Genomic DNA, 20,732 nt, shown 5'->3' on the forward strand with positions numbered 1-20,732 from the left:
ATGAAAAATCTGGTCCGTCCCTGTCACATTTCACCTTTAAGTAAGGGTTCGAGAAGTATTCAATTAAAGCAGAAAAAAAACTAACAGCTTAAAAACAAAACACAAAGAACTGCGGATGCTGGAAATCAGAAACAAAAGGATAAATTGCTTGAGAAACTCAAGTCCAGCAGCATGTGTGGAGAGAAAACAGAGTTAACGAGCAAGAAAGTTAGGCAACAGGGCTTAAAGGAGGCCATTCGGCCTCTCTTGTCTGTGCCCTCATCATATTCTGCTTGCAGTCCTGCAAGTGTTTTTAATTGCATGTATTGTTTCTGTTGATCACGTTAAATTTATGTCTCCAGGTTCTGTTTTTTGTCAACAAGCTGTCCACTTTTTGGAGACCTCTCATGACCTAGAAAGATTTCTCCAATCTATCCCCCATAACAAGTGCTTCATCCCTGGACTCATTCTCATAAGCATTCTCTAAAACGTTTGCATCCTTCCTGAAGTATAATGCCCAGAAAAAGATGCAATAGACTAGTTGAATCTGAGCCAGTGTTTTATACAGGTGCATTAGCATAACTTCAAAAAGTGTGGCACCAGCTACAGAGAGAAAAGTTAATGTTTCAAATATAATTTTTTAATGAACCCTCTGGCTCTTTGTAAATCACTATTAATCTGACTCTTCAGCAAGAGGAATTATTTACTCCATCAAACTGGTCATGATTTCGAAAACCTGTTGAACCTCTTGACCTCTGTTAAATTGACAGCAACACCAGCTTCTCCAGTCTCGTCACACAACTGAAGCCATCTCATCTCGCTGAGGTCTTGGAGGCTGCTGAGTAAGGTGAGGGCCCATGAGGTGAGCTACTGGCATGAATTGAGGATTGGCTGTCTGATAGAAGGCAGAGAGTTGAGATAAAAGGTTCTTTTTCGGAATGGCAGCTGGTGACAAGTGAGGTCCCGCAGGGTTCAGTGTTGGGGCAGCAGCTATTCACTTTATATATTAATGATCTGGATAAAGGGACTGGGGGCATTCTGGTGAAATTTGCTGATGATACGAAGTTAGGCGGACAGGCAGTTGGTACTGAGGAGGTGGGGAGGCTGCAGAAAGATTGAGACAGTTTAGGAGAATGGTCCAGGAAGTGGCTGATGAAATTCAACATGAGCAAGTGCGAGGTCTTGCACTTTGGAAAAAAGAATACAGGCTTTGACTATTTTTTTAAACAGTGAGAAAGTTCATAAAGCCAAAGTACAAAGCGATCTGGGAGTGCTAGTCCAGAATTCTCTAAAGGTTGATTTGCAGATTGAGTCCGTGATTAAGAAAGCGAATGTAATGTTGTCATTTATCTCAAGAGGGTTGGACTATAAAAGCAGCGATGTGCTTCTGAGACTTTATAAAGCTCTAGTTAGGCCCCATTTAGAATACTGTGTCCAGGTTTGGGCTCTACCCCCAGGAAGGACATACTGGCACTGGAGTGTGTCCAGCGGAGATTCACACAGATGATCCCTGGAATGGTCGGCCTAACATATGATGAGAACGGAAATGAGACATTTGTTCAGCCAGAGAGTGGTGGGCCTGTGGAAGTCATTGCCATGGAGCGCAGTGGAGGCCGGGACATTGGGTGTCTTCAAGGCATGGATTGATAAATTCTTGATCTCGCAAGGAATTAAGGGCTATGGGGAGAGTGCGGGTAAGTGGAATTGAAACACCCGTCAGCCATGATTAAATAGCGGAGTGGACCCGATCAGACAAATGGCCTTGATTCCTAAAACATGGGGCAGGATTTTCTGAGGATTTGCCATCTTACATAGGTGGAAGTGAGGACTGCAGACTGCAAAACGTGTGTTGCTGGAAAAACACATCCAGTCAGGCAGCATCTGACTCTCCTGCTCCTCGGATGCTGTCTGACCGGCTGTGCTTTTCCAGCACAATCTTATATAGATTCCCAACCAGCCCTTTTTCCATGAAAGAAGGGAGCTCCGTGTTTCTGACAGGAGATTCTGATCAGATTCATTTGTAGCCTAGAACCCTTTTAACAGCAATCAGTCGTCATCTTCTGAAAATCTGAAACAGCAGCTGTCAAACCATAAGGTAAGCATGATGTTAAAGTGCTAGGAGTGTACAGTTTCAGATGGACAAGGAGAGAGGGTGCCAGATCGATAGGGCTTCAGGAGAGAATGGTGCCAGGGGTCGAATGGCAGATAAGTTGGTGGTGGGGTGCCAGGTGGGTAGAATGCCAGTGAAGTAGGGTGACAGGTGGGGAGAGGGAAGGATGCCAGGTGGGTAGGATGGTAATTGAGATGGGAGTAGAGTGCAAAGTAAGTGGCGCAGTGTTTAAGGTAGGTCAGGGTGAGAGAAAGGTGATCTGACAGAGTGTGGAGAAAGTGGGTGTTCGGTCTGGGTGGATTCGGGTTCAGTGTTGTGGGATTGCCCAGTGGAAAATTCAGTCTCACAGACAATTCCTTCGGAGTGTGTTGCAATGGGGATTCCACAAGGTCTCCAACAATGTGGGCGGCACGGTGGCACAGTGGTTAGCACTGCTGCCTTACAGCGCCAGAGACCCGGGTTCAATTCCCGCCTCAGGCGACTGACTGTGTGGAGTTTGCACGTTCTCCCCGTGTCTGCGTGGGTTTCCTCCGGGTGCTCCGGTTTCCTCCCACAGTCCAAAGATGTGCAGGTCAGGTGAATTGGCCATACTAAATTGCCCGTAGTGTTAGGTAAGGGGTAAATGTAGGGGTATGGGTGAGTTTCGCTTCGGCGGGTCGGTGTGGACTTGTTGGGCCGAAGGGCCTGTTTCCACAATGTAATCTAATCTAATCTAATCTAAACAAGTCCTAGCAGGCCAAAATAACGATGATCTGACCATCAGAAAAGCCAGGCCAATGTATCCAGAACAATACAGTATTCCACCTGAGTATATGGATGTGAGTATATTAGTGTATCTTTGAAGCCTTTTAGAAACATCTCTCACAAAGATGCAGGTTGACTTATATGATGAGCATAAAAGTGAACTATGGTTTTCGATGATAACCATATTTGTCATTTGCCATCTGAGATCTACTCAGTGTAGACCAATCTTAAACTCCCACACATCTTCACAACGCAGCCCATATTGTCTGCTTGATTTTTTACACACAGTTATAAGAAAAACATCAATTCAAAAGTCAGTGAAAAACTGAGGTTGACTACCAATGCAAGTATAGCTGAAGAGGATTGACTTATGATTTATAGATTATATGCAAAGGCATGATTTTTGGAATCACAAAAGAGTTTGTCATATATGCCAAGTTCACATACACCATAATCTTTGTAGTCTTTGTAGTCTGTCTTAATAAAAGTGTAGCTTAACTTGCTTGTTTTTTTGGACCCTAGGCCTGTGATTAAAAAATACCAAGGATGCTTTTAATATGATTCTCAGACTGATCTGTCACTTTTGAAGATTTATCTTTACAAAGAATATAAGAATTTAAAATACTTTTACGGCATTCAGCTGCAGCAAATGTCCTTGTCTACCAGAAAGCAAGCATCTAAAATCTCAGCAGATCTCAGGTAATGATTGGGTTTGCCAATAAAAACGTGAAGATTCTTGGACAGATTAAGTTGTATTTTTGGATTTCATTCATATATTAGTGAGTAAACAAAAGATTGCTGTGTTTTGTAACATATTTCTATGAAGGTAGATTCAAGTTCATGAACCCACTCCAACACAGAATGTGAGAGTTGTAAAATTCATAAATAATTCTAATAACAGTCAATATTTATCTCTTAACTTCAAAAGCATTATATTAGCTGTAAAAGACTTTGCCATATCTGAGGTTATGCAAATCTCTCTCCTTTGTTCTATATATTGTTCCTGAGCTTCATTGCCCAAAGGTGAATGGAGTAGTCCAGATGAACATATTTTATATCTTAGGTGAATGCATCTGCAGGTCCTGATGCATCATTGTTGGTATTTTTATGCAATCACAGACCTCATTCCAATTTGATATTGTTTTATCTGTTCTTTTTGGGGGACCAAAGGAAGGACAGGCAGTGTAATGTGGTTGTTTGAGAGACCATTCTGTTCATATACAAACAGGGATTTGGTGATACAGCAGATTCCAATCTTCCAGTATCTTAAAATCGTGCTTTTCAATCCTATTTGGAAGCCCACATTTGGTATTTGGGACATATTTGCTGACTATGCTCTGTAGGAATGTGATAGTGTAACTGGCCAGTCTTGGTATTACTGGAATAAGACCCTGATTGGATTAAGTGGAGGAATCATTGTAGTCTGTGCAAGGAGCAACATGGATGGTTGTTTTTTTTCAGTCTGTCTTTGCATTTATATTGACCAGGTGATGGAGAACTTCTTCTACAGTTCAATAATTTGGGAATTTACCATTTTCTCTAGGATCTTTGGATCTTTAGCATTAAGCTTAGCATCTGCTATGGTTTTATTATATATTAAAATTGTGAATGGCTACAACATTCCAAAGGCACTGAGCACAAAGGTGATCTCATGCTTGGTAAATGTTACGTGACTCATTTAGTAAGGTTCTAAGGCATTTTTATGATTCCTGTGGAATCTGACAATCTGAAACAAAATTCAACTCCCAGTTAATAGTAAGATCTCATATTTTAAAACATTTACTGTATCCAATGATTTAAAACACACTCTTTTTCTTTTGAGAGGAAACTTACAACTTCAATTGTAAAAAGAAATATTCCCCCTTCTCAATCTTTGCCCAAGCAAGAAAACACACTTCAAGGATACACTTACCATGGTCCTTTAGGTAGACATTCAGATTTCCCAGAAACAATTCAAAGAATTCTCAGCTTCCATGAGTTTATTACTTCATTTCTCTTTTCTTAGCTTGGTTACTTGCGATCTTAGAATTCTCTCCTCTGTGAGGTTTTCTTTTCCTGGAGACACATATTCGTAAACGCTTCCAGCCTCATGTTAACTCCCCACAAATTTGAGCTCTTCCAATTGTGTGGAAGCTTCTGCTGACAATCCTGCATCACACACCATAGTGAGTTTTTGGTTTCTCGTAGTTTCCTTTTTCCTGGATTCAGAGAGACTCACTACACTGTCAGTGATACTGTTTAATCGTCTTGCACGGCCTAAAACCTGATCTTTATAATGGCTTCTTCTGCATTCTGGTAATATGAATCATATGGGCTTTGCATCTAGATAGAAATGCTAACTAGCTATCACTTTATTTCTTCTTGAAACTAAACGCTTAAAGCATAACTGCTTGCAATCTAACATTCTTAACACTTTTCTGAGATTTTGGACACTCAGCCTCAAATGTTAACATAGTTTGCAGCCATTATCTCAAAGCACCTTCTTCCCAGTTAAAAAAAACTAAACCTTTGATCTCTAACAATCAAACCACTTAGGCTTACTGACAGGCAGACTTAAGAAGAGGTCTCATCACCCCCTTCATTTTACCAACTTTTGTTTAGATTCGATTCCCTATGGTATGGAAACAGGCCATTTGGCCCAACCAGTCCACACCGACCCTCCAAAGAGTAACCTACCCAGACCCATTCCCTTACTTTATATTTACCCCTGACTAATGCACCTAACACTATGAGCAATTTAGCATGGCCAATTCATCTAATCTGCACATCTTTGGATTGTGGGAGGAAACCAGAGCACCCAGAGGAAACTCACGGGGAGAATGTGCAAACTCCATACAGACAGCCACCCAAAGCAGGAATCGAACCCAGGTCCCCGGCGCTGTGAGGCAGCAGTGCTAACCACTGAGCCACCATGCCATGATTTTATCAGAGCATAACTCTACAATAGTGCAGTTTCTGTTGTGGAGTCCGGTCACAGGTTGATTTATATGCAAGCCAGAACATGGCATAAGACAATGTAATGGTCCCATTCATAAGTACAGGAAATGTTCATATGTCAGGTCTTTAAAATTACAGGCCTGCATGAGATCACCTTATTAACTGTGAACATTCGCATGTGTAAACTGGAGACCCCCTTTATTATAAACCTCGTAATTGTAACACTTTACGTGAAAGACAGTTAAAGGTGTGAGATTAATCCAGAGTTTATTTTCGAATCAAGTGGTGAACATTAGGCTGGAAGTTAGACAAGCAGATTTGTGTCAAGTGAAGAGAGAAGCATGACTGGTTGTGTTCTGTCACCATAATTATTCAATCTGTACACAAACAAATATTCAGTGAATATATATGTACTTCCAAAAGGTGAAAATTAGAGGCAAGAACATAAGAAAAACTTACAGTATACTGACCACACAGTGCCACTTTCAGAATCAGAAAAGACCCTACAAAATATTGTGTATCAAATAAAAGATAGAAATTTAGAAAAGGATTGAGTATGAATACTAAAAAATGTCATTAAAATAAACCCTTTAGAAAAAACTAAAATAAAAATGGAAATGGATGATTTCACACTGCAGCAATTTAGGACAAATGATCACAGAAGATGGTACATGTGATGCCAAAGGGAGAAGGGTAGAGATAGCCAAAAGTAAATTTGTAAAGCTCAAGATGTGTCAACAACAACAAAACTCATGTCCAGCTTCCTGCTTTCCTCAGAATCCTGAATACTACATAAAGATCTATGGAAGAAAAGAGAGACCTTTGAAATGTCTGTGCTCAGATATATGCTAAAATGTCCGCACGCAGACCATAAGACAATTAAAAACGTGCTTGAAATTGCCAAACCAAAAAGAACCCTTATGAAATGACATCCAGAAAAATGTCAACATTTCAGCCACTTCATCAGAACTAAAAAGCGACAGAGTTCTCTTCCAGGAGGCAAAGTGAAGAACAACAGAAAGAGGAGTCAACCTCGAGATGGTGAGGTAACTGACATGAAAGTGGGTTACATGTAATCGACAGCAGATGCGTGAGGATTAGAGAAGGCAGATGACCATGACATACTTTGTCTGCAGACCTCATAGTAATAGTAACCAGCTACAAGTGGCAGCAATAGCATGTGACAGCCCACAGTACTAAGAGTAAATTACCTCTTGCGAGCATTTTCAATAGTTAGCTTGTTTCCATGCTTTAAGAAATAGTGACTGACTGGTAGGGAGGTAAAGTAGCATAGTTGAAATGAAACTGACTAGCAATTAAGAGGCTGTAATTAATATTCTGGATACATGCATTCATATCTTATCAGGGCATATAGGGATTGTAAGTTAAACAAAGTAAATAAAGCAGAATAAAATGCTAGACTCGAATTATCTTGAATGACCAGATGGTTTTAAAAATCCATTTTGTTCATTAATGCCCTTTAAGAAAGAGATTTACCACCATAATGCATGACTCCAGCTCCACAGTTTTTAGTTGATTCTTAACTGCCCTCTGAAATGGCCTAGCAAGCCATTTAGTTGTATTAAACTGCTACGGTAAGAATACACTGGATATACCTGTGTCAACCTGTCCACTGGCAGTGGTAAAGGCAAACTCTTTGAAGTGCTCCTTCCTTAACAATTGGGGTCTTGTGTTAAAAAGGGAGAGCTTTCTTACAGTTGAGTGAAAACAACAGCCCTACATATTCATACTCACTGAACTGTGCCTTATACCCAATATCCTAGACTCCTCTGTCACCATCCCTGAGTATGGGTTCTGTCTCACTGACAGAACAGGATCATCAGAAGTGGCAACTCGGTGGTATACAAGATGATGTGAAAAACGGTTGTTTTTCATACTGGAGGATTGGCAGGCATTGTTGGACCCTGTAGCACTATCAGCACTCGGACTACTGCTTTTCTGATTTAAACATCTGGCATCAATACTTGAATAAAAGTAACGTTTCAATGTTGGTTCAACACCAATGAAGGTTGCAATAGAATGCCAATAGATAGCAAACTGGGCAGACAAATGATAGATGCAATTTGATATTGAGACATGGGAGAGTACACTGTTTCATTGAAAGGATAGAGAGATAGAGAGGCAATAGATATTCAATACTATGTAGTCTAAAGAATGTGCAGGGAGAGAAGGACTTTGAGTTCATGTCCAAAGATCTTTGAAGGAGGCAAGACAAAGCATATAGGATCTTGGGCTTCATAAATATTTGTACTGAATACAAAAGTCCCCAGGGAAAATTTCATGTAACTTTTATAGGCTAGAGCAAGAAATGTGTGTCCCATTTCTGATCACCAACACTCAGGAATGATGTGAGGGTGCATGAGAGGGTGCTGATGAGTTTTACCAGAATGGTTCTAAGGAGGATGAATTTTTTAGCTGCAAGTTTAGGTTGGAGAAGATGGAGTTATTTGCCTTGGAATGAAGGAGATTCACAGGAGATTTGATTGATGTGTACACTATTCATGACAAATTTGATAGAAGTGTACACTATCATAACTCATTTGCTAGAGGTGTACACTATTCATTAAAGATTTGATTGAGGTGTACAAAGAAAACCTATTACATAACTGATTGGACAGAAACTAAGAAACACATGTTTAGAGTTTCTGGTAAAAGGAATAGGATAAATACCTTTCTTAAGAAGCAATGGATAAAGTTTGAAGTTCACTGCTTTGGATGATTTCGGAAGGAGAGATGGTGGATGTTATCACAAGTGTGATGGGCACTTGAGAGTCACAAGGGCACAGAATGCACTCTGGATGACAGGCTTCAATGTCCATAATCAAGAATGTCTTAAGAACACCAGTAGTAAGCAAACTGGCCCATATCTTGACCTTGTCCTTAACTGTTACAGATACTGTCTGTGGTAGGATTGGTAGGAATGACCAGTGCTGGAGAAGTCCTTATTCACATTAAAGACACTTTTCATGATGACACAGAACCAAACTGAAACAAATCTAGAAGCTCCAAATTGGCAGCATGTGACACAGTTGGCCATCAACAGTAGCAGGTCAGTTAGCTCAGTAGGCTGGATGGCTGCTGTGTGATACCAACATTGTGGGTTCAATTCCTGCACTGGCTGAGGTCACCATGAAGGATTCTCCCCTAACCTGAGTCTATGTGATCAACAGGTTAAACCACCACCAGTTAACTCTCTCTATTATGAGAGGAGCCCTATGGTCTGGTAGACAATGGCAACTTTACCTTTTATCTTTAGAATTATAAAGAGAAATCATTGAGGGAAAAAAGTCTCCATGAGAAGGATGTATGGATAACTGAAGATGATATTCAATTGAAAGAAACAATGTACAATTCTAGACAGATTAATGGTAGGCCAGAAGATTTGAGCATTTTAAGAACAAGCAAAGGATGACTGAAAGAAGGGGAGTATGAAATCGAAAGGCCAACAATAATTGTTTCCACAAGAATATTAAAAGGAAGAACAAAGCTAAAATAAACATTGCTCTTTTAATGGCTGAGACTAGGGAATAAGTAATGGGAAACAAGAATATGAAAAATATTTTGTATCTGTCTTCACAGCAAAATAGATAAAAAGCACCCAAGAATAGTACAAAATCAAGAGGCTAAAGGGAGGAACTAGGCAGGATCAGTAACAATGATGAAAAAGTACCTGGAAAACTAATGAGATGAGAAGGCTATCCTGTACCTAACAGTCTGCACCCTAGGATCTTAAATGAAGTGGCTACAGATTGCAATCTATCAAAACTTCCCAGGTAATAGAAACATCCCGGTAGATTGGAAAACTACAAAAATACTGCCTCTGTTCAGAAAAGGAATAAACTTAAAGTCAGTTAGCATAACAGATCTCATTCGATTAATGCCAATATTAAAGTAATAGTAGCAGAACATTCAGAACATCATAATATAGTCAAGCAGAGTCAAAACGGTTTTATGAATTGGAAATTTTTCAAATTAATCAGTGCCTTTAAAAATATAATAAGCAGGATAGATTAAGGGGAACCAGTAGATGTAGCAAATTTAGATTTCCAACAAGCATTCAGTATGATGTTGCATAAAAGCTTCCAGATTAAATAATAGTTCACGCTGTAGAGAGTAATGTGTTAGCATGGATAGAAGATTGGGGAACTGAGAGGAGAAACCATCTGGATCAATGATTCATTTTCACATTGGCCAATCAATGTTTGAGACACTATGGGCCCCAAACTGCTGGGGTCTCAACTGTTTACAGTCTGTTTTACAGAACTTAAATGGAGGGATAGAGTATTATAGTATGAGCAAATTGGTTACAAAGATAGATAAGAGAACAGGAAAACAAAAAATGCTGGAAATACCAGCAGATCAGGCAATGTCTGTGGAGAGAGAGGAAGCTAATGAATTGAGTCTTCATCACAGCTTTAAGCACTTTTTGTTTTCAGTAGATTCCAGCATCTCCAGTATCTTGCCCCTCGGTAAGGGAACAAGTTGTGGGGAGGACTCAAGAGCTTAAATTCTTTTCTAGGAAAAGGAAACCTAGATGAGTCTGTTATTGTGTTCGAAATATTCTGGTGGAATTTTGGATACCCTTGAGCCTGTATTGACACATCTATGCACAGGAGTTGACCATCAGCCCCTCAGTTTTACTTGGCCATTTGATAAGGTCATGACTGATCTGATTGTATCCTGAATTCCACTTTCCCGCCTGCCCACTATGTTTCACTCTTTTGTCAATCAACTATCTATCTAACTCAGTACAAAAATGCTAGATGATCATCTCTACTGCTCTCTTGGGAAAAGAATTCCATAGATCAGTGATCCTCAGAAAAATGTCTCCTTATTTCCATTCTAAATTGGAAACCCCTTTTTTTAAACTCTGTTTGCGAGTTTTAGTTTCCCACAAACCGGAACATTCTTTCAGCATCCACCCTGTCAGCCCTCTTCAGGATTTTGTATGTCACCTATCATTGTTCTAGATGCCAACAGATACAAGACCAACCCGTTTCCCCTTTCTTCATAAGGAAATCAACCCAGAAATCACTCAAATTAACCTTCTCTAAAATGTTTCAAAGATTTGGGGTTCATTTTAATTGGAAGATAAGTCAATTACAGTTATAGATGGAGTTGAGAGAGCCAATCTCAAAATTTACTCGTCCTAATATAGTCAGAGTATAAATGTGCTTTCACAACTTTTACAGAATTTATTAAGTTTATCATAAATTCTAAAGAAATAATGTTAAATATAGCAGTAGTTTTTCAGTTGATCCACTTTGGATTACCAGATTGCAAGACTTTCTTGTTCTGTTCTCTTGACTAAAGCTCTCCTTCTGTCTTCAGTTCTCTTTCCTGTGCCACGAAGACTACCAAGTAATAACCCTTGCTTCGGTAAAAACAATGACTGCAGATGCTGGAAACCAGATTCTGGATTAGAGTGGTGCTGGAAAAGCACAGCAGTTCAGGCAGCGTCCGAGGAGCAGGAAAATCGACGTTTCGGGCAAAAGCCCTTCACAGCCCTTTCCTGATGAAGGGCTTTTGCCCGAAACGTCGATTTCCCTGCTCCTCGGATGCTGCCTGAACTGCTGTGCTTTTCCAGCACCACTCTAATCCAATAAGCCTTGCTTGCCCATACTCCCTGTGTGTGATCAGAGACATCCTGAAATGGCTTGTCAACACATCGACAGCATATCAACAATTCAAAGTCAACCTTGGATTGGCTAGATTGTGTCTGCCCAATTTGTGATTGGTTTCTTTAAAAATTATGGTTATCATAGTGACATCACTTTCGAACTGCCTCCTGGTTGACTTTGACTTGACAATCACTTTTGTAATGTCACCCCCTTTGGAACAGTTTGTCCCTTTTAGCTTACCATTTCCAGAGTTCTTTGTCAAGGTGGCACCAATGACATGATTTATGTATTTGCTTAAAGTATGTAGCATCACCTCCTAATGATTAACTACCACCCCGAATGTCAAATTGACACATCTTAAAAGCTTTTAAAAACTACAGGACTTAATTTCAAAGTAATAGGTGAACACACATCTACCCTCATAGGCCTATTATTTACTTTTAAGTTACAAAACTAAGCCAATTTGAAACGTAATGTCCTTCAGGAAATACATTTTACCTCAAAACATTCTCATGTATGTTACCCTGAGTTCACATGAGCCATAAAAGCAATCATAAATCAAAACCTCATAACCTTTCTTTTGACTGGGCCATACGGCTTTCTTCCTTACTGAAACACTTTTACAAATAATCACAATTAAACAAAATATTATTTACTTATTCCATTGCTTAATCAAATTAAAATGACTAATCATTTTAGGGGCAGTACGGTGGCTCAGTGGTTAGCACTGCTGTCTTACAGCACCAGGGACCCAGGTTCAATTCCTGCCTTGGGCGACTGTCTGTGTGGAGTTTGCATATTCTCCCCATGTCTGCATGGGTTTCCTCTGGGTGCTTCGGCTTCCTCCCACAGTACAAAGATGTGCAGGTCAGGTGAATAGGCCATGCTAAATTGCCCGTTGTGTTCGGTGCATTAGTCAGGTGGAAACATAGGGTAGGGAATGGGTCTGAGTGGGTTAGTCTTCAGAGGGCCGGTTGGACTTGTTTGGCCGAAGGGCCTGTTTCCATACTGTAGGGAATCTAATCTAATCATTGAAAAGTAATTTGCCTTATAAAATTCCATTTGACTTCCTAATCACTTGTTCTAGAGACATAAAGCATGGAAACAAACCCTTCAGTCTAACCAGTCCATGCTGACCACGTTCCCAAACTAAACTAGTCCCATTTGCCTGTTTCTGGCCCACATCCTTCCAAATCTTTCCTATTCATATGCTGTCCAAATGTCTTTTAGATGTTGCAACCACTTGCATCCACCACTTCCTCTGGCAGTTCGTTCCACACATGAACCACTCTCTGTGTAAAAACGTTGCCCCTCAGGTCCTTTGTAAAACTTTCTCCTCTCACCTGATAAATATGCTCCCTAATTTTGAACTCTCCCACCCTTGTGGAAAAAGAGCCTTTTTATTCCTCTTGTCTAGATTAGAGTGGTGCTGGAAAAGCACAGCAGGTCAGGCAGCATCCGAGGAGCAGGAAAATCGATGTTTTGGGCAAAAGCTCTTCATCAGGAATAAAGGCAGAGAGCCTGAAGGGTGGAGAGATAAATGAGAGGGGGGTGGGGAGAAAGTAGCATAGAGTACAATAGGTGAATGGGGGTGGGGATGAAGGTGATAGGTCAGAGAGGATAGGTGGAAAGGAAGAGAGGCAGGTAGGACAGGTCACGAGGATGGTGCTGAGCTTTCCAGCACCACTCTAATCTAGACTCAGATGCAGCCTGACCTGCTGTGCTTTTCCAGCACCACTCTCATCCAGATTCTGGTTTCCAGCATCTGCAGTCCTTGTTTTTACCTTGTTATTCCTCTTGTCTACCTGCATTCTCTTTTTGAAATTCATGGACTAAGACACCTAGATTCCTCTATACTGCAGTTTTAAAGTTAATTCATGTGGATACTGAACAACTGGCCAATTAAAGTTAGTGAAGGCAGTCATGGAGACAGTTATCTGGCATCCAATGGTGGCATCATTGAAGCTGCTGGATGTCCCAAGGTAGAGAACATGTACCCTAGGCTATGCGACCATTACGCCTCAAAGAACCACCACAGGAAGGCATGAGATCCTGGAGTCATGAGGGAATGACACAATGACTGAGAACCCTTCAGAAGGATACTGCAGTCATCGCCTGACTGCACCAGGAACCAGGCCCAGTTACTACAATGGCCCATCAGCTGGGATCTTGCTGTGTTGTCTAGCATTGGTAAAGATGGCACCTATCAATTTGGTAATGTATCAGTCTGCAGCTGTCAGAGATGCTGCAGAGTTCTACAGCTGAGGAGAACACAGATGTCTCTGAACACCTGTTTTGAATGGTCTCATTCAGCACTACATCTCGATGTGCAGATCTCTTTGAGCATAAGATCAATTGGAAGAAACAATGTAGTGTCTCTTCCTCTGTACAGCTCCTCTGCCCCTTTGTTGTTCATGTTTTGCAAGCTACTGTTAATCTCCACTGACCTTGATTTCTGAGGCTGCAGCATCCATTTCCATCTCCATCCTTCCTGGTGCTTAGGTGGAGACTGTGCAGTTATTCCCACTGTTCTGATGCCTACACAATGCCAAGTTACTGCTGACCCACTGAGCTGGCAAAATTCTTAATGCTGCTTTCATCTGTCACCTCTGGTAGGCTGCTTCAAGTTTAATTTCTAAGTATTACAAAGCAATTTTACTTACCTTTTAAAACTCTTTCTCCCTCCATGATCTCACACAGACATTGTCCTCACCTCGACAGCTGGTCTAATTCAGAGAACTGCTAAAATCTGGCCCCCTCTGCACCAGGTATATTAAAACTTGCAGGACTGATGCATTTAATGAGTCCTCAAATATTAATTATGACTTGAAGCTGAGATGGATTATAGACCAAGATTTTCTCAATTAACATCACACTTTACATTCCAAACAATTTACATTTGTCTAAGGTTATTTAACAAAGGATATCAATCATAGTTGTCAAGAATCTCAGTCTGTCAAAATGATTAGAACCCACTTGATAGTTTAATTTGCCATGAGATCACAGTATGTTAAGTTGGTGTAGCAAGTAATGCATAAGGGATAATTTCCTGGGCATAATACTTGATAATGATAATTTATTGATATGTACATAAATTAATGCTTTTGCAACTTACAAAGAATTCAACTATTTATCCACTGAAAACATTTTATCAAAAAACAAATGTTTAAGAGGTCAGTATGTGAGGACTGTTAGTACCTTTGAAAATTAAAGCCATTTTGGATTGTGTGGATTTTATCTTTAAGCAATTGTATAATAATTATCTGCCTTTTTTGTAGTTTAGTTTTGTGCAGAGTGCCTTGTCTAGAATATGCTTGAGATGAGTGTTTTTGTAAACTTATAGACAGGATCTTATGTTATAATTCACTGGGGCAGTGCACTGGATATCAAAGCCCGCTATTCTCATCTCTAAGTTAAAAATCACACAATACCAAGTTATTATCCAACAGGTTTATTTGGGAGCACTTACTTTCAAGGCGCTGCCTCTTCATTAGGTGATTTTGGATCAGGGCTAGAAGACACTGAATTTATAGCAAAAGGGTTACAGTGCCACGGAGTTGTAATGATATATTAAACAAGCTTAGATTAAGTCTTGCATCATTTAGGATGGGATATGCTGGTTTAGGCTCTTTAATATGTAAATTTGAGAACTCCTTTTCAGTTACATTCACAAGGTGGCTTCAGTTAATCTAACAATAGGTGTTATTTTAGCTCAGACAATGTATTAAAGGTGTGACCTTAAAGTCTGTCCCAATGTTGAGTAGTTTTATTTCTAAAGTGGGACTTACAGAATATTACATGGATTTTGCAGTTTTTGAACAAAATAAAATGTAATTTTGCAAATACAGATCCACCCTACTTTCAGGGTTACATTGTACTTTGCTCAAAAACTGCATGCATTCATGTAGAACTCTGAGCTCAAAAACTGCATGAATTTATGTAAAACTCCGTTATCTCACTTTTTAGATTAGAATCAATCTAAACATCATGGCATAGACAGAGAACACAGGGGAGAAAGTGAGGACTGCAGATGCTGGAGATCAGAGCTGAAAATGTGTTGCTGGAAAAGCGCAGCAGGTCAGGCAGCATCCAAGTAGGCGGCCTGTCTCCCCAATATAGAGGAGGCCACATCGGGTGCAGCGGATGCAATAGATGATGTATGTGGAGGTGCAGGTGAATTTGTGGTGGATATGGAAGTGTCCCTTGGGGCCTTGGAAGGAAGTAAGGGGGAAGGTGTGGGCGCAAGTTTTGCATTTCTTGCGGTTGCAGGGGAAGGTGCCGGGAGTGGAGGTTGGGTTGGTGGGGGTGTGGACCTGACGAGGATGTCACGGAGGGAGTGGTCTTTTCGGAACGCTGATAGGGGAGGGGAGGGAAATATATCCCTGGTGCATCCGCTGCACCCGATGTGGCCTCCTCTATATTGGGGAGACAGGCCGCCTACTTGCGGAACGTTTCAGAGAACACCTCTGGGACACCCGGACCAACCAACCCAACCACCCCGTAGCCCAACACTTTAACTCCCCCTCCCACTCCACCAAGGACATGCAGGTCCTTGGACTCCTCCATCGCCAGACCATGGCAACACAACGGTTGGAGGAAGAGCGCCTCATCTTCTGCCTGGGAACCCTCCAACCACAAGGGATGAACTCAGATTTCTCCAGTTTCCTTATTTCCCCTCCCCCCACCTTGTCTCAGTCAAATCCCTCGAACTCAGCACCACCTTCTTGACCTGCAATCTTCTTCCTGACCTCTCCACCTCCACCCCACTCCGGCCTATCACCCTCACCTTGACCTCCCTCCACCTATCGCAATTCCAACGCCCCTCCCCCAAGTCCCTCCTCCCTACCTTTTATCTTAGCCTGCTGGACACATTTTCCTCATTCCTGAAGAAGGGCTTATGCCTGAAACGTCAATTCTCCTGTTCCCTGGATGCTGCCTGACTGCTGCGCTTTTCCAGAGAACACAGGGGGCCAACACCTTCAACATATTGTCTAGCTATCTCCATTGTTAAGAGCTAACCTGAGAATGCAACTTTTTAAAAAAGGTTTTGTGATTTACACATGAAAGAAGTGAAACAATCATGGCATTCAAACAGATGAAAGACTTAACAGACAATCAATTTTTCAATGTATAATTTCAGTTACATCGCACTAAATTTTTGCTATAAATTCTGTGTGTTAGGATTGAGCCCTCCACTATGATGCTCCGAAAGCTACTGTGCTTCCAATTAAACCTGTTGGATTATAACCTGGTGTTGTGTGATTTTTTAACTTTGTACACCCCAGTCCAACACTGGCATCTCCAAATCAAGTATGGAAACTAAAACTGTACAGAGTAGTTTCATTGTTTTACTGTGCAGTTGTAGGAAAATTTCCCAACTTTTATACTTCATCTCCCTTACAATATTCCATTGGCCTTTACAATCGCTTGCTGTATCTTCATGCTAACTCGATGTGATTCGGGAGAATCAGATCTCTCTGTAATGCAGCATTCTGCAGCCTCTCCCCATCCAAATAATATTCCAGTTTTCTATTCTTTCTGGCAAATTATATCACGGTACACTGACCCACATTACATTCCATCTGCCGATTCGTTGCCCACTCAAATTACCCACATTCTTTTGCTGTATTGTCCTTATTATAACTTGTTTGACTACTTATTTTGATATCATCAGCAAATTTAGCTATGAGGCAGTTGCTTCCTTCATCCAAGTCTTTAATGTAGATTCGAACTAATTGAAGCCCCAGCAGTGAATCTTATGGTACTCTATCAGACACAGTTTACCAACTTTAGAAATGTGTTTCCTGTTAGTTGGCCAAACCTCTAAAATGTCAATCCTCAACAATATAAGCTCTTTGCTTGTGCAGGAGCCTTTTGTGTGGTATTTTATGGAATGCCTTCTGGACATTGAAATATATGTTTCCTCTTTATCCACTGTGCTTGTAATGTCCTTAAATAGCTTATATTCATTAATCCCATTAAATTTTTTTTATTTGTTCTTGATGGATTGTATTTAAATTTCTCTCTCCTTTTTGTCATTTGATTTTCTAATCTTGGGAATTTTAAAAAATATCTTATGTTGTAAAGATGGATACAAAATACCTGTTCAAAGTATCTGACATTTTGTTCCTGATAATTAATTCCCAGTCTCCCCCGCTTAGGGGTCAAGATTAACTGCTCTTCATTTTTATAAACTTGCAGAAACATTGATTTTTTGCTTTTATATTTCTTACGAGTTTTTTTTAACATCATGCTCCAGTTTGTCCCCTTGGTTGGTCTTTCTGGGCTACCACTATTCTTTGGAGGATTGCTCATCCTTTGATCCCACCGTTAAAATCCTCAGTTAGTTATAGCTGGTGTATCCTTCTCATTGTCATTCTTTCTCAATGCAAGAAATCTTGCTGGGAAATTATGAAATATCCTCTGAAATGTTCATCCTTGTTTTTTTTAAACAGTGACCTAGTTTTAAATAAAATTTTACTTTATTAAATTTATGAAGACAATTGGCTGAAGGCAATTACAAAGGTAAGACACAAGTTTCAAACACATACTGGTCACAGTCAAACTAAGTTTTGCTGAACAAAGAGTGCAAGTTCATAGCTCCTTGAAAGTGGAGCTGCAGATAGATAGGATAGTGAAGGTGGTGTTTGGTATGCTTTCCTTTATTGGTCAGACTATTGAGTACAGGAGTTGGGAGGTCATGTTGCGGCTGTACAGGACATTGGTTTGGCCACTGTTGGAATACTGCGTGCAATTCTGGTCTCCTTCCTATCAGAAGGATGTTATGAAATTTGAAAGGGTTCAGAAAAGATTTACAAGGATTTTGCCAAGGTTGAAGGATTTGAGCTATAGGGAGAGGTTGAATAGGCTGGGGCTGTTTTCCCTTGAGTGTCAGAGGCTGAAGGGTGACCTTATAGAGGTTTATAAAATCATGAGGGGTATGAATAGGATAAATACACAAAGTCTTTTCCCTGGGGTCAGGGAGTCCAGAAGTGGAGGGCATATGTTTAGGGTGAGAGGGGAAAGATATAAAAGAGACCGAAGGGGCAACATATTCATGCATAGGGTGGTATGTGTATGGAATGAGCTGCCAGAGGAAGTGGTGGAGGCTGGTACAATTGCAACATTTATCAAGCATCTGGATGGGTATATGAATAGGAAGAGTTTGGAGGGATATGGGTCAGGTGGGACTAGATTGGTTTGGATACCTGGTCAGCATTGACAAGTTGGCATAAAGGGTCTGTTTCTGTGCTGTACATCTCCATGACTCTGTCAATGAAATTCTGCATGAAAATCAAAAGAACTGTGGAAGCTGGAAATCAGAAACAAAAACAAATCTCAGGTCTGCAGCATCTATTGAGAGAAATCAGAGTTAATGTTTTGGGTGCAGTGACCCTTCCTCAGAACTGATGTTAGCTAAAAAGTTTTTTTTTTATGCAGAAGATAGGGTGGGGTGTGGGGATAAGGAGTAAATGATATATGGAGATAGAGTCCAAAGAGAGAGAAGGACAGTTGGGCAAATAAAGGAGGAGATAATGATCAGCCTGAGAGAATTAATGGGGACAATTCGTGGCTAACAATGGGTTGTGTGTAATAGACCCTGGTGTGTTGGGATTGGGGTAAGAACATGAGAGAAGGTGCCTCAAGCCCAAAAATTGTTGAGTTTGACATTGAGTCCAGAAGGCTGTAGAGTTCCCACGCAAAAAATGAGACTTTGCTCTGAACTTCATTGGAGCACTGTAACAAGCCCGAGATAGAGGTGTTGACCAGGGAACAAGGTGTGATGTGTTGAAGTGGCAGGTGACTGGAAGCTCAGGGTCTTCCTTGTAAACAGAGTGCAAATATTTTGTGAAGCGGTCACCCAGTTTATGCTTCATTTCCCCAATGTAGAGGAGACCACATTGTGAGCAGTGAATACAGTAGATTAGACTGTGTGAAGTGCAGGTAAAGCGCTGCTTCACCTGGAAGGTGTGTTTAGGCTCTTGGATACGGAGGAAGGAAATGGCAGGTGTTATACCTTCTGCACTTGCAGGGCAAGGTGCTGTGGGGGTAAGGTGGTGTGGTGTTTGGAGTGAAGGATGAGAAATGGATCAGGGTGTTCCACAGGGAACAGTGTTTGTGGAAGGCTGACAGGGGAGGGGAGGAGGAGAGAATGTGTGGTGGTGGCATCCTGCTGGACGTGGCAGAAATGGTAGTTAATGATTCTTTGGATGTGGATGCTGGTGGGATGGTAGGTAGGACAAGGGGGACCCTATCACTGTTGTGGGAAGGAAGAGAGCAGGTGAGGGCTGAAGTGCAGGAGATGGGTCAGACCTGGCTGAAGGCCCTGTCTCCAGTTCAGCAATCCTCAGTTGAGGAAGAAGGCTCCCTTGGCATCTTCAGAACAGATGTGATGGAGGCTGAGGAGATGGAAGAATGAAATAGAGTCTTTACAGGAAGCACGGTGCAAGGATGTATAATCAAGGGAACTGGGAGTCAGTTGGTTTGTGGTGGATATTGATGGCCATCTAGGAGAAAGTGAGGACTGCAGATGCTGGAGATCAGAGCTGAAAAATGTGCTGCTGGAAAAGCGCAGGTCAGGCAGCATCCGAGGAGGAGGAGAATTGACTTTTCGGGCATAAGCCCTTCTTCCCATTGATGGCCATCTCCAGAAATGGAAACAGAGATGTCGAGGAAGTGAAGGGAAGGGAGGAGTTGGAGATGGACCAGGTGAAGGTGAGAGAGGTAGACACTGGAAGCGAAATTGATAAAACCTTTCCAATTATGGACAACAGATGAAAGCAGCACCGATGATGGTGGGTGGGGGTGATTAGCATTAGAACAAGGAATGTTCTACATACCCTACAAAGAGACAGGCATAGCTGGGGCCCATAAAATTCTATTGTTTTGATTACTCTATTTAGAGGTCCTTTTATTATAAGGCCATTACTCACTCCTATCTCACTACCTAAAATAGCTGTAAAATAAATAAAATGGAAGTGTGGTGGAAACCGGATGAACTGTGCCATTCAAGAGAGCATTAGATGATTGAAACAATATACAGCTTTAAGGAAAAAGGTGGGAGCATAGAACAAAGTCAAACAAAGTCATAATTCTTAATTGCTGAGCCAATGCAGACACGATTGGTCAAATGGCTGCCTCTGCATCATAACAATAGTATGATTCTGTATTGTTCTCAGAGAGAATCCTGAATACACTCTACGAATGCATCCTTCAGACTACAGTAAAGACAACTTTTATTTGTTTGGACTGTACTGTGAAAATTAAAAACAATATGGCTTTAAATCAAGAAAACTGTGCAAGATGGTAGTTACAGTTTT

At 41.0% G+C, this 20,732-nt stretch overlaps 1 long non-coding RNA gene across 3 annotated transcripts in view; it reads left to right on the forward strand.

Moving 5' to 3' along the window:
• The window catches only part of LOC122560231 (uncharacterized), a 52,728-nt gene that overhangs the window by 275 nt on the left and 31,721 nt on the right, over positions 1-20,732 (forward strand). For all 3 annotated transcript variants that reach the window (XR_015760847.1, XR_015760842.1, XR_006314704.2), the window contains exon 2: positions 750-826. This is a non-coding gene — a long non-coding RNA (uncharacterized LOC122560231). The remainder of the gene's footprint in view (positions 1-749; positions 827-20,732) is intronic.

This window comes from Chiloscyllium plagiosum, unplaced genomic scaffold (assembly GCF_037043375.1).
Source record: "Chiloscyllium plagiosum isolate Xiang-an unplaced genomic scaffold, Cpla_swu_hap1 HiC_scaffold_2, whole genome shotgun sequence".
Classification (NCBI taxonomy): domain Eukaryota; kingdom Metazoa; phylum Chordata; class Chondrichthyes; order Orectolobiformes; family Hemiscylliidae; genus Chiloscyllium; species Chiloscyllium plagiosum.